Source organism: Myxocyprinus asiaticus, chromosome 36, assembly GCF_019703515.2.
Source record: "Myxocyprinus asiaticus isolate MX2 ecotype Aquarium Trade chromosome 36, UBuf_Myxa_2, whole genome shotgun sequence".
Classification (NCBI taxonomy): domain Eukaryota; kingdom Metazoa; phylum Chordata; class Actinopteri; order Cypriniformes; family Catostomidae; genus Myxocyprinus; species Myxocyprinus asiaticus.
The window spans coordinates 27,157,363-27,169,950 of NC_059379.1; positions in this window are offsets into that span (position 1 = coordinate 27,157,363).

Here is a 12,588-nt window from a genome sequence, read left to right on the forward strand (position 1 = left end):
TGTCCCCTCTGGTACTCCTTGTCCCAAGCCCCGCTAGGCATGGATGCGCTCGCTCACAAATGGCCAGCGATACGCAAGTATGCGTTTCCCCTGGTGTGCCTCCACTCTGTCATCAGCAAAGTCTGAGTGGACATGGAAAAAGTTCTGTTAATTGTGCCAAAATGGCCTAATCAGTCCTGGTTTCCGGAGATGATCGAAATACTAGATGGCCCTCCATGGGAAATACTGCTGAGGAGAGACCTTCTCTCTCAAGCACAAGGCATGATTTGGCATCCCCAGCCAAAGCTGTGGAACCTAAACATGTGGCCTCTGAACGGAGCACATCGGACGAGCCAGAATTGGCTCAGTTGGTGATGAACACCACTTTAGAGGCTAGAGCAGCGTCCACGAGATGCCTCTATGCACTTAAATGGTGCGTGTTTGCAAATTGGTGCTCTTCACTTGGTAAAGACCCAGTGAATTGCCCCATAGCTTAGATTTTGACATTCCTTCAAGAGCAGCTGGACGCTGGTCTTACCCTGTCAGTGCTCAAGGTTTATGTAATGACTATCTCAACATACCACGCCCTGGAGGTTGGCTTGTCGATAGGCAAATATAATCTAGTCATAAAGTTCCTTAGGGGAGCGAGGCATTTGAACCCCCCTCACCCTGCTATGGTGCCGATTTGGGACTTAAATCTGGTGCTGAAGGCACTCACAAACTCCCTGTTCGAGCCATTAGAATCTGTTGAGCTGCGGGTGCTTTCCTTAAAGACCGCACTATTAGCTTAGGCCTCATTTAAATGGGTGGGTGAAATGCAAGTGCTGTTGATTGATAGCTCATGCCTGAGGGTTGGTCCAGATCTGTCAAAAGCCACCATTACACCTAGAAAAGGCTACGTGCCTAAGGTTTTATCAATGCCCTTCAGGACTCAGGACTTCAGGACTCAGGTGGTTTGCCAGCCTTCTTTCCCCCACCATTTAATTCAGACGAAGAGCAATCTATACATATGTTATGTCCGGTGAGGGCGTTGCATACATATGTTGAGCGCACCTGTTGTTACGAAGCCGAGACAATGAGTTGAACCCAGTTGCAGTTTATTACAAACTCAGGAGTAAACAGAGAGAAAACAGGGAAAACCACAGATTAAATCAGGATATAAAGTAACTAGGCAGACCGAAGACTAACTGGTAAATTACTCACGAAAACTAGGATTCAAGAGAGTTGTACACACTAGTAGCAGGTCCAAACGAGACTAGAAAATGACTGAGGGAAAGTAGTGAGACTTTATACTGTTCTGGTTGATTGTTTGATGGGGAGCAGGTGGAAGTAATTAATAATCAGGGGAGTGAGACTAGTTTGGAGGAGCAGAGGCTGACGAGGATATGACACCCATCAGTTTAGGCTGTTGGATCAGCACTTTATTTGTTATGGAGGACGCACAAAAGGAATGTCCATCTCCAAACAAAGGCTCTCTCACTGGATCGTTGATGCGATCGCCCTCACTTACAAATCACAGGGTGCGAATTGCCCTATTGGTGTCAAAGTGCATTCGTTTGGCAGCAGGATGATCCTCACAAAACACGTTGGCGAGATTTTAAAACCTGGACGTGGCATCCATCTCCTCACAAGTCCTCTCTGTATAGAGCGCTCCTTACATTCAAGCGGGTGAGCCCAAGCCCTTACTACGGGTGGGCTACCAGCTATAATCAACACAGCCATCTAATTATATGCTTTTGAACTGCCCCTTTAAAAGTCATAAGCACTCCTATGAGAAATAAAACCTACTTTTCCAACCATGTTGTGAGAGGGTTAATAAACCATGCTGTGTATATCTATATGGTTCATCTAGATCCCAGACTACATTAATATCCATTTGGCATCCACCATGTGGGACTATTCATATACACTTTAATATGATTTATAAGTCATCGGCCTGTGGCCTGTGACTCCTTATGAATATCTCTATTTAGTGTTATAACTCTACAACTTCAGAGTTTCATAATTCAAGTGACTCACTCTTGTCCCTCAGTCAAAACATTCTGAAGAAATGGTGACTGAGCACCCGTTTATATAGGCCGGCTTCGCAGCTATAGGGTGCGAAGACACCATTGCCAATCAGAGGATTTGTGGGATTGTAGAAGTTTCAACAAGGTCATGTAGAAGGATGCTCCCCATAGTGCTTACAACAATGTCTCGTTCCCTTCATCTCAAGGAACCGGGGTTACATGTATAATCAGAGACGATATTATGCCGTATAAACAACATCTTTTCTCATATTAATGACATATTATGTCATAAAAATTATATATTTTCTCATAATAACTAAATTATGACACTTAACAACTGACAGTTCCTACGATAATTTACCACTTTGTGCACTTGTTGATAGTTGCAGCTCTGCTCTGTAGCCTATATAAAAAATGGCAAATGAATTCAACATACAGTGCATCCGGAAAGTATTCACAGCGCTTCACTTTTTCCACATTTTGTTATGTTACAGCCTTATTCCAAAATGGATTAAATTCATTATTTTCCTCAAAATTCTACAAACAATACCCCATAAAGACAATGTGAAAGAAGTTTGTTTGAAATCTTTGCAAATTTATTAAAAATAAAAAACGGGAAAAAAAAATCACATGTACATAAGTATTCACAGCCTTTGCCATGACACTCAAAATTGAGCTCAGGTGCATCCTGTTTCCACTGATCATCCTTGAGATGTTTCTACAACTTGATTGGAGACCACCTGTGATAAATTCAGTTGATTGGACTTGATTTGGAAAGGCACACACCTGTCTATATAAGGTCCCATAGTTAACAGTGCATGTCAGAGCACAAACCAAGCCATGAAGTCCAAGGAATTGTCTGTAGACCTCCGAGACAGGACTGTATCGAGGCACAGATCTGGGGAAGGGTACAGAAAAATTTCTGCAGCATTGAAGGTCCCAATGAGCACAGTGGCCTCCATCATCCGTAAATGGAAGAAGTTTGGAACCACCAGGACTCTTCCTAGAGCTGGCTGCCTGGCCAAACTGAGCGATCGGGGGAGAAGGGCCTTAGTCAGGCAGGTGACCAAGAACCCGATGGTCACTCTGACAGGGCTCCAGCATTTCTCTGTGGAGAGAGGAGAACCTTCCAGAAGAACAACCATCTCTGCAGCACTCCACCAATCAGGCCTGTATGGTAGAGTGGCCAGACGGAAGCCACTCCTCAGTAAAAGGCACATGATGGCCCGCCTGGAGTTTGCCAAAAGGCACCTGAAGGACTCAGACCATGAGAAACAAAGATTGAACTCTTTGGCCTGAATGGCAAGCGTCATGTCTGGAGGAAACCAGGCACCGCTCATCACCTGGCCAATACCATCCCTACAGTGAAGCATGGTGGTGGCAGCATCATGCTGTGGGGATGTTTTTCAGTGGCAGGAACTGGGAGACTAGTCAGGATCGAGGGAAAGATGAATGTAGCAATGTACAGAGACATCCTTGATGAAAACCTGCTCCAGAGCACTCTGGACCTCAGACTGGGGCGAAGGTTCATCTTCCAACAGGACAACGACCCTAAGCACACAGCCAAGATAACAAAGGAGTGGCTATGGGACAACTCTGTGAATGTCCTTTAGTGGCCCAGCCAGAGCCCAGACTTGAACCCGATTGAACATCTCTGGAGAGATCTGAAAATGGCTGTGCACCGACACTCCCCATCCAACCTGATGGAGCTTGAGAGGTCCTGCAAAGAAGAATGGAAGAAACTGCCCAAAAATAGGTGTGCCAAGCTTTTAGCATCATACTCAAAAAGACTTGACGCTGTAATTGGTGCCAAAGGTGCTTCAACAAAGTATTGAGCAAAAGCTGTGAATACTTATGTACATGTGATTTTTTGTTTTCTCCATTTTCTATTTTTAATAAACTTGCAAAGATTTCAAACAAACTTCTTTCACGTTGTCATTATGGGGTATTGTTTGTAGAATTTTGAGGAAAATAATGAATTTAATCCATTTTGGAATAAGGCTGTAACATAACAATATGTGGAAAAAGTGAAGCACTGTGAATACTTTCCGGATGCACTGTATAACCATGGCACAGTTATTTGAAATCAATAATCTTTATTTTCTTCTCTGTTTCAGCCATAAAGAAATTTTACAATGTGGGAGTAAACAATAACACAAAATATGAATGGTTTGACTTTGGCTTTTGTGAATTGGTTGTTGAGCTGTAATTCTCAAAAAATTATCACAAAAAAAATTTAGACTTACGCATTTCAATTTCATAACAAAATTCTATCAAATTGAAATGAGTAATCTTTTGTAAAAAATAAAATAAATATAAAAAATAGGCTAAAATATTTTTTGAGTGTGTTGTGTCAAAATATGGATGTACAATATAGCTTTACTTTAATAGTTTTGAATAACCGATAGTGTCATAAAACAAATGAGAAGTAAACAAAACAGACATCCTTATCCTAAACCAACACCTGAACCTAACCGATAGTGTCATAAAACAAATGAGAGGTAAACAAAACAGACATCCTTATCCTAAACCAATACCTAAACCTAACCGATAGTGTCATAAAACAAATGAGAGGTAAACAAAACAGACATCCTTATCCTAAACCAATACCTAAACCTAACCGATAGTGTCATAAAACAAATGAGAGGTAAACAAAACAGACATCCTTATCCTAAACCAACACCTGAACCTAACCGATAGTGTCATAAAACAAATGAGAGGTAAACAAAACAGACATCCTTATCCTAAACCAATACCTAAACCTAACCGATAGTGTCATAAAACAAATGAGAGGTAAACAAAACAGACATCCTTATCCTAAACCAACACCTGAACCTAACCGATAGTGTCATAAAACAAATGAGAGGTAAACAAAACAGACATCCTTATCCTAAACCAACACCTAAACCTATAATAATAATAACAATACAGTGCACACTTTAATTAGTGGCAAATATAATTTCAACCAAAAAAACAATATTTTATTTTATTATTGTCATTACAATGTCTCTGTAGTTTTATTTGTTTAAATGCCTGACAAAACATTGGATTGCATTTATATTTATATATTCGTTATTTAAAGAATAATTGATGTGAAGTGCACAAACGGTGAACAATCTCTCATAAACATGTTCAATATATTTATCATATACAGTCATTTGTAACATGACCTGTTTGATAAGTGGTTGATAAAATTCTTGAATTATTTTCTAATTGTCATTAAAATAGCTACTTTTATGATTTTACATTATCATATCTGTTTTCATAAAACAAATATTATATTCTCGTCCTTGTTATGTTCCTCTATGTTCCTCTAAAACCTGGCGATTCTGGAGAAAAATCCAAAATCCATGCTGACTTGAATTTTTTTTACAAAATAAAACAATTTTACATGTAGGATTCATTTACCACTGAGTAGCCTACACCAAAGTTTTTCTAGCAAGTCAGTCCACTGTCAGCCATCTTTGGAACGCTCTTGGGAGGCTATTTCCAGTCATACCAGTGCAGCTCCTGTCTACTTGAATGGAGAAAGACCAAAATCTAAAAAACGGTTAGTCAAGATTACGACCAAAGAACATATTTCAAATCAACAATAAAATCTGACAATACTGGAATCATACATTGTAATTCTTTACCTCACATTACGCTAAAAAATGCAATTTTCCCGGCTTGTATAGCTAAAGTGCATGCGTGTTCTAAAGTTGATTGACAGATGATATCTGTATCTAAAAGTTGATTGGCTCTTTTAACTGTAAGGTGGGACTTCCCTTCTACATTCGTTGACCATTGGGTGCTCAGAGCTCCTTGGTTGAGCATTCCAATTTCTCCCATTCTTTTCAAGTGGCCCATCTCTGCTAAATAATATCTGCCTACACTGAACTGTAAGCACAGGTGGGCTGGGACATGAAAAGTGATATGCAGCCTAAGTTAATTTGTGAGATGCTCAAAACATCTAGCTAAAACAACAGAAGATCTAGTTTTTATGACACAACTATCACGTTATTAAGAGAAAAGATGTTGTTTTTACGACATATCTCGTTATTACGAGAAAAGATGTTGTTTTTACGTCATATCTCATTATTACGAGAAAAGATGTTGTTTTTACGACATATCTCGTTATTACGAGAAAAGATGTTTTTACGTCATATCTCATTATTACGAGAAAAGATGTCGTTTTTATTACATATCTCATTATTAAGAGAAAAGATGTGGTTTTTACGACATATCTCGTTATTATGAGAAAAGATGTTGTTTTTATGACATAATATTTCGTTATTACGAGAAAAGATGTCATTTTATTACATATTATCTCGTTATTACGAGAAAAGATGTGGTTTTTACGACATATCTCGTTATTATGAGAAAAGATGTTGTTTTTATGACATAATATTACGTTATTAAGAGAAAAGATGTTGTATTTACGACATATCTCGTTATTACGAGAAAAGATGTCATTTTTACAACATCTCGTTATTACGAGAAAAGATGTCGTTTTATTACATAATATCTTATCTTATTATCTAGATGGTGTTTTTACGACATATTATTATGAGAAAGATGTTGTTTTTACAACATATCTCATTATTAAGAGAAAAGATGTTGTTTTTGTGACATAATATCTCGTAATTATGAGAAAAGATGTTGTTTTTACAACATAATATCTCATTACGAGAAAAGATGTCGTTTTTACAACATATCTCGATACTAAGAGAAAAGATGTCGTTTTTACAACATATCTCGTTATTACGAGAACAGATGTCGTTTTTACGACATATCTCGTTACGAGAAAAGATGTCGTTTTTACGACATATCTCGTTATTAAGAGAACAGATGTCGTTTTTACTACATATCTCGCTATTAAGAGAAAAGATGTCGTTTTATTACATATTATCTCGTTATTACGAGAAAAGATGTCGTTTTTACGACATATCTTGTTATTATGAGAAAAGATGTTGTTTTTATGACATAATATTACGTTATTAAGAGAAAAGATGTATTTACGACATATCTCGTTATTACGAGAAAAGATGTCGTTTTTACAACATCTCTTATTACGAGAAAAGATGTCGTTTTATTACATAATATCTTATTATTACGAGAAAAGATGACGTTTTTATGACATAATATTACGTTATTATGAGAAAAGATGGTGTTTTTACGACATATTATTATGAGAAAGATGTTGTTTTTACAACATATCTCATTATTAAGAGAAAAGATGTTGTTTTTGCGACATAATATCTCGTAATTATGAGAAAAGATGTTGTTTTTACAACATAATATCTCATTACGAGAAAAGATGTCGTTTTTACAACATATCTCGATATTAAGAGAAAAGATGTCGTTTTTACAACATATCTCGTTATTACGAGAACAGATGTCGTTTTTACTACATATCTCGCTATTAAGAGAAAAGATGTTGTTTTTACGACATATTATCTCGTTATTACGAGAAAAGATGTCATTTTATTACATAATAGCTTATTACGAGAAAAGATGTCGTTTTTATGATATAATATTACGTTATTAAGAGAAAATATGTTGTTTTTACAACATATCTCATTATTACGAGAAAAGCTGGTGTTTTTACGACATATAAGAAAGATGTTGTTTTTACAACATATCTCATTATTAAGAGAAAAGATGTTGTTTTTACGACATAATATCTCGTAATTATGAGAAAAGATGTTGTTTTTACAACATAATATCTCATTATGAGAAAAGACGTCGTTTTTACAACATATCTTGATATTAAGAGAAAAGATGTTGTTTTTACAACATATCTTGTTATTAAGAGAAAAGATGCCGTTTTTACAAAATATCTCGTTATTACGAGAACAGATGTCTGTAAGACTTCTCAGTTAAAGGAGGAGGTGAGAAGCAGATTTTCTGGTTCAGGTTAAGCGTTTTATTCTCCCCACTGCAGCAAATGCCCTCTTTCAGGGCTCTCACTGTGTTCAATAACTCAGTCTAAACATAAACAACAACTTCAGAAAAATAAACTCTCATCTTTACAATAATAAGCTCTTGGCTTCATAATCAGGTCTCTAGTGCCCAGGTACTCTCTCTCATCTGAGTGCTGCGTGGCCCTCTTTATGCCGCTCTTCCCGTGCTCACTGAAATTAGAGACAGGTGTTAGACATAATTTGGCTCAGGTGTAAGCGCCCTTACCGCTTTCTCTCTGTCCGGAGAGATGCTTGACCACGCCCCCGCTGCCACAATGTCGTTTTTACGACATATCTCGTTACGAGAAAAGATGTCGTTTTTACGACATATCTCATTACAAGAAAAGATGTCGTTTTTACAACATATCTCGTTATTAAGAGAACAGATGTCGTTTTTACGACATATCTCGTTATTAAGAGAAAAGATGTTCTTTTTACAACATATCTTGTTATTAAGAGAAAATATGTTGTTTTTACAACATATCTCGTTATTAAGAGAACAGATGTGGTTTTTACGACATATCTCGTTAGTAAGAGAAAATATGTTGTTTTTACGACATATCTCGTTATTAAGAGAAAAGATGTTGTTTTTACGACATATCTCGTTAGTAAGAGAAAATATGTTGTTTTTACAACATATCTCGTTATTAAGAGAAAAGATGTTGTTTTTACGACATATCTCGTTATTAAGAGAAAAGATGTTGTTTTTACGACATATCTTGTTATTAAGAGAAAAGATGTCATTTTTACAACATATCTAGTTATTAAGAGAAAAGATGTCGTTTTTACAACATATCTCATTACAAGAAAAGATGTCGTTTTTACAACGTATCCCGTTATTAAGAGAAAAGATGTTGTTTTTACAACATATCTTGTTATTAAGAGAAAAGATGTCGTTTTTACAACATATCTTGTTATTAAGAGAAAAGATGTTTTTACAACATATCTCGTTATTAAAAGAACGGATGTCGTTTTTACAACATATCTCGTTATTAAAAGAACGGATGTCATTTTTACAACATATCTCGTTATTAAGAGAAAAGATGTTTTTACAACATACACTATATTGCCAAAAGTATTCGCTCATCTGCCTTTAGACGCATATGAACTTAAGTGACATCCCATTCTTAATCCACAGGGTTTAATATGACGTCGGCCCACCCTTTGCAGCTATAACAGCTTCAACTCTTCTGGGAAGGCTTTCCACAAGGTTTAGGAGTGTGTTTATGGGAATTTTTGACCATTCTTCCAGAAGCACATTTGTGAGGTCAGACACTGATGTTGGACGAGAAGGCCTGGCTCACAGTCTTCGCTCTAATTCAACCCAAAGGTGCTCTATCGGGTTGAGGTCAGGACTCTGTGCAGGCCAGTCAAGTTCTTCCACACCAAACTCGCTCATCCATGTCTTTATGGACCTTGCTTTGTGCACTGGTGCGCAGTCATGTTGGAACAGGAAGGGGCCATCCCCAAACTGTTCCCACAAAGTTGGGAGCATGGAATTGTCCAAAATCTCTTGGTATGCTGAAGCATTCAGAGTTCCTTTCACTGGAACTAAGGGGCCAAGCCCAGCTCCTGAAAAACAGCCCCACACCATAATCCCCCCTCCACCAAACTTCACAGTTGGCAAAATGCAGTCAGACAAGTATCGTTCTCCTGGCAACCGCCAAACCCAGACTCATCCATCAGATTGCCAGATGGAGAAGCGTGATTCGTCACTCCAGAGAACGCATCTCCACTGCTCTAGAGTCCAGTGGTGGCGTGCTTTACACCACTGCATCCGACGCTTTGCATTGCACTTGGTGATGTATGGCTTGGATGCAGCTGCTCAGCCATGGAAACCCATTCCATGAAGCTCTCTACACATTGTTCTTGAGCTAATCTGAAGGCCATATGAACTTTGGAGGTCTGTAGCGATTGACTCTGCAGAAAGTTGGCGACCTCTGCGCACTATGCGCCTCAGCATCCACTGACCCCGCTCTGTCATTTTACGTGGCCTACCACTTCGTGGCTGAGTGGCTGTCATTCCCAATCACTTCCACTTTGTTATAACACCACTGACAGTTGACTGTGGAATATTTAACAGCGAGGAAATTTCACGACTGGACTTGTTGCACAGGTGGCATCCTATCATAGTACCACGCTGGAATTCACTGAGCTCCTGAGAGCGGCCCATTCTTTCACAAATGTTTGTAGAAGCAGTCTGCATGCCTAGGTGCTTCATTTTATACACCTGTGGCCATGGAAGTGATTGGAACACCTGAATTCAATTATTTGGATGGGTGAGCGAATACTTTTGGCAATATAGTGTATCTTGTTATTAAGAGAAAAGATGTTTTTACAACATATCTCGTTATTAAGAGAAAAGATGTCATTTTTACGACATATCTCGTTATTAAGAGAACAGATGTCGTTTTTAAAACATATCTTGTTATTAAGAGAAAAGATGTTGTTTTTACAACATATCTTGTTATTAAGAGAAAAGATGTTTTTACAACATATCTTGTTATTAAGAGAAAAGATGTTGTTTTTACAACATATCTCATTATTAAGAGAACAGATGTTGTTTTTACGACATAACTTGTTATTAAGAGAAAATTTGTCGTTTTTACAACATATCTCGTTATTATGAGAAAAGATGTCGTTTTATTACATAACATCTCGTTATTACAAGTAAAGATGTAATTTTTGCACATAATATCTCATTATTACGGGAAAAGATGTCATTTTTACAACATAATATCTCATTACAAGAAAAGATGTCGTTTTTATGACATAACATCCCATTACGAGAAAATATGTCATTTTTACAACATATCTCGTTACAAGATGTTGTTTTTACAACATATCTCATTATTAAGAGAAAATATGTTGTTTTTACAACATATCTCGTTATTAAGAGAACAGATGTCGTTTTTACGACATATCTCGTTAGTAAGAGAAAATATGTTGTTTTTATAACATATCTCATTATTAAGAGAAAAGATGTCGCTTTTACGACATATTTCATTATTAAGAGAAAAGATGTTGTTTTTACAACATATCTCATTACAAGAAAAGATGTTGTTTTTACGACATCTCGTTATTAAGAGAACAGATGTCGTTTTTATGACATAATATCTTGTTATTATGAGAAAAGATGTCGTTTTATTACATAATATATCGTTATTACAAGAAAAGATGTAATTTTTGCACATAATATCTCATTACGAGAAAAGATGTCGTTTTTACAATATATCTCGTTATTAAGAGAACAGATGTCGCTTTTACGACATATCTCGTTATTAAGAGAAAAGATGTCGCTTTTACGACATATCTCGTTATTAAGAGAAAAGATGTCGCTTTTACGACATATCTCGTTATTAAGAGAACAGATGTCGCTTTTACGACATATTAAGAGAAAAGATGTCGCTTTTACGACATATCTCGTTATTAAGAGAACAGATGTCTCTTTTACGACATATCTCGTTATTAAGTTAAAAGATGTCGCTTTTACGACATATCTCGTTATTAAGAGAACAGATGTCGCTTTTACGACATATCTCGTTATTAAGAGAAAAGATGTCGCTTTGATGTCGCTTTTACGACATATCTTGTTATTACGAGAAAAGATGTTGTTTTTACAACATATCTCATTACAAGATGTTGTTTTTACAACATATCTCGTTATTAAGAGAAAAGATGTTGTTTTTACAACATATCTCATTACAAAATTTTTTTTGTTTTTACAACATATCTCGTTATTAAGAGAAAAGATGTTGTTTTTACAACATATCTTGTTATTAAGAGAAAAGATGTCGTTTTTAAAACATATCTCGTTATTAAGAGAACAGATGTCGTTTTTACAACATATCTCGTTATTAAGAGAACAGATGTCGTTTTTACAACATATCTTTTTATTAAGAGAAAAGATGTTGTTTTTACAACATATCTCGTTATTAAGAGAACAGATGTTGTTTTTACAACATATCTCTCATTACGAGAAAAGATGTCGTTTTTACAACATATCTCGTTACTAACAGAAAAGATGTTGCTTTTACGGCATATCTCGTTATTAAGAGAAAAGATGTCGTTTTTACGACATATCTCGTTATTAAGAGAAAAGATGTCGTTTTTACGACATATCTCGTTATTAAGAGAAAAGATGTCGCTTTTCCGACATATCTCGTTATTAAGAGAAAAGATGTCGCTTTTACGACATATCTCGTTATTAAGAGAACAGATGTTGTTTTTACAACATATCTCGTTATTAAGAGAAAAGATGTCGTTTTTACGACATATCTTGTTATTAAGAGAAAAGATGTCGCTTTTACGACATATCTCGTTATTAAGAGAAAAGATGTCGCTTTTACGACATATCTCGTTATTAAGAGAAAAGATGTCGTTTTTATGACATAATATCTCGTTATTATGAGAAAAGATGTCGTTTTATTACATAACATCTCGTTATTACAAGTAAAGATGTAATTTTTGCACATAATATCTCATTATTACGGGAAAAGATGTAATTTTTACAACATAATATCTCATTACAAGAAAAGATGTCGTTTTTATGACATAACATCCCATTACGAGAAAATATGTCATTTTTACAACATATCTCGTTACAAGATGTTGTTTTTACAACATATCTCATTATTAAGAGAAAATATGTTGTT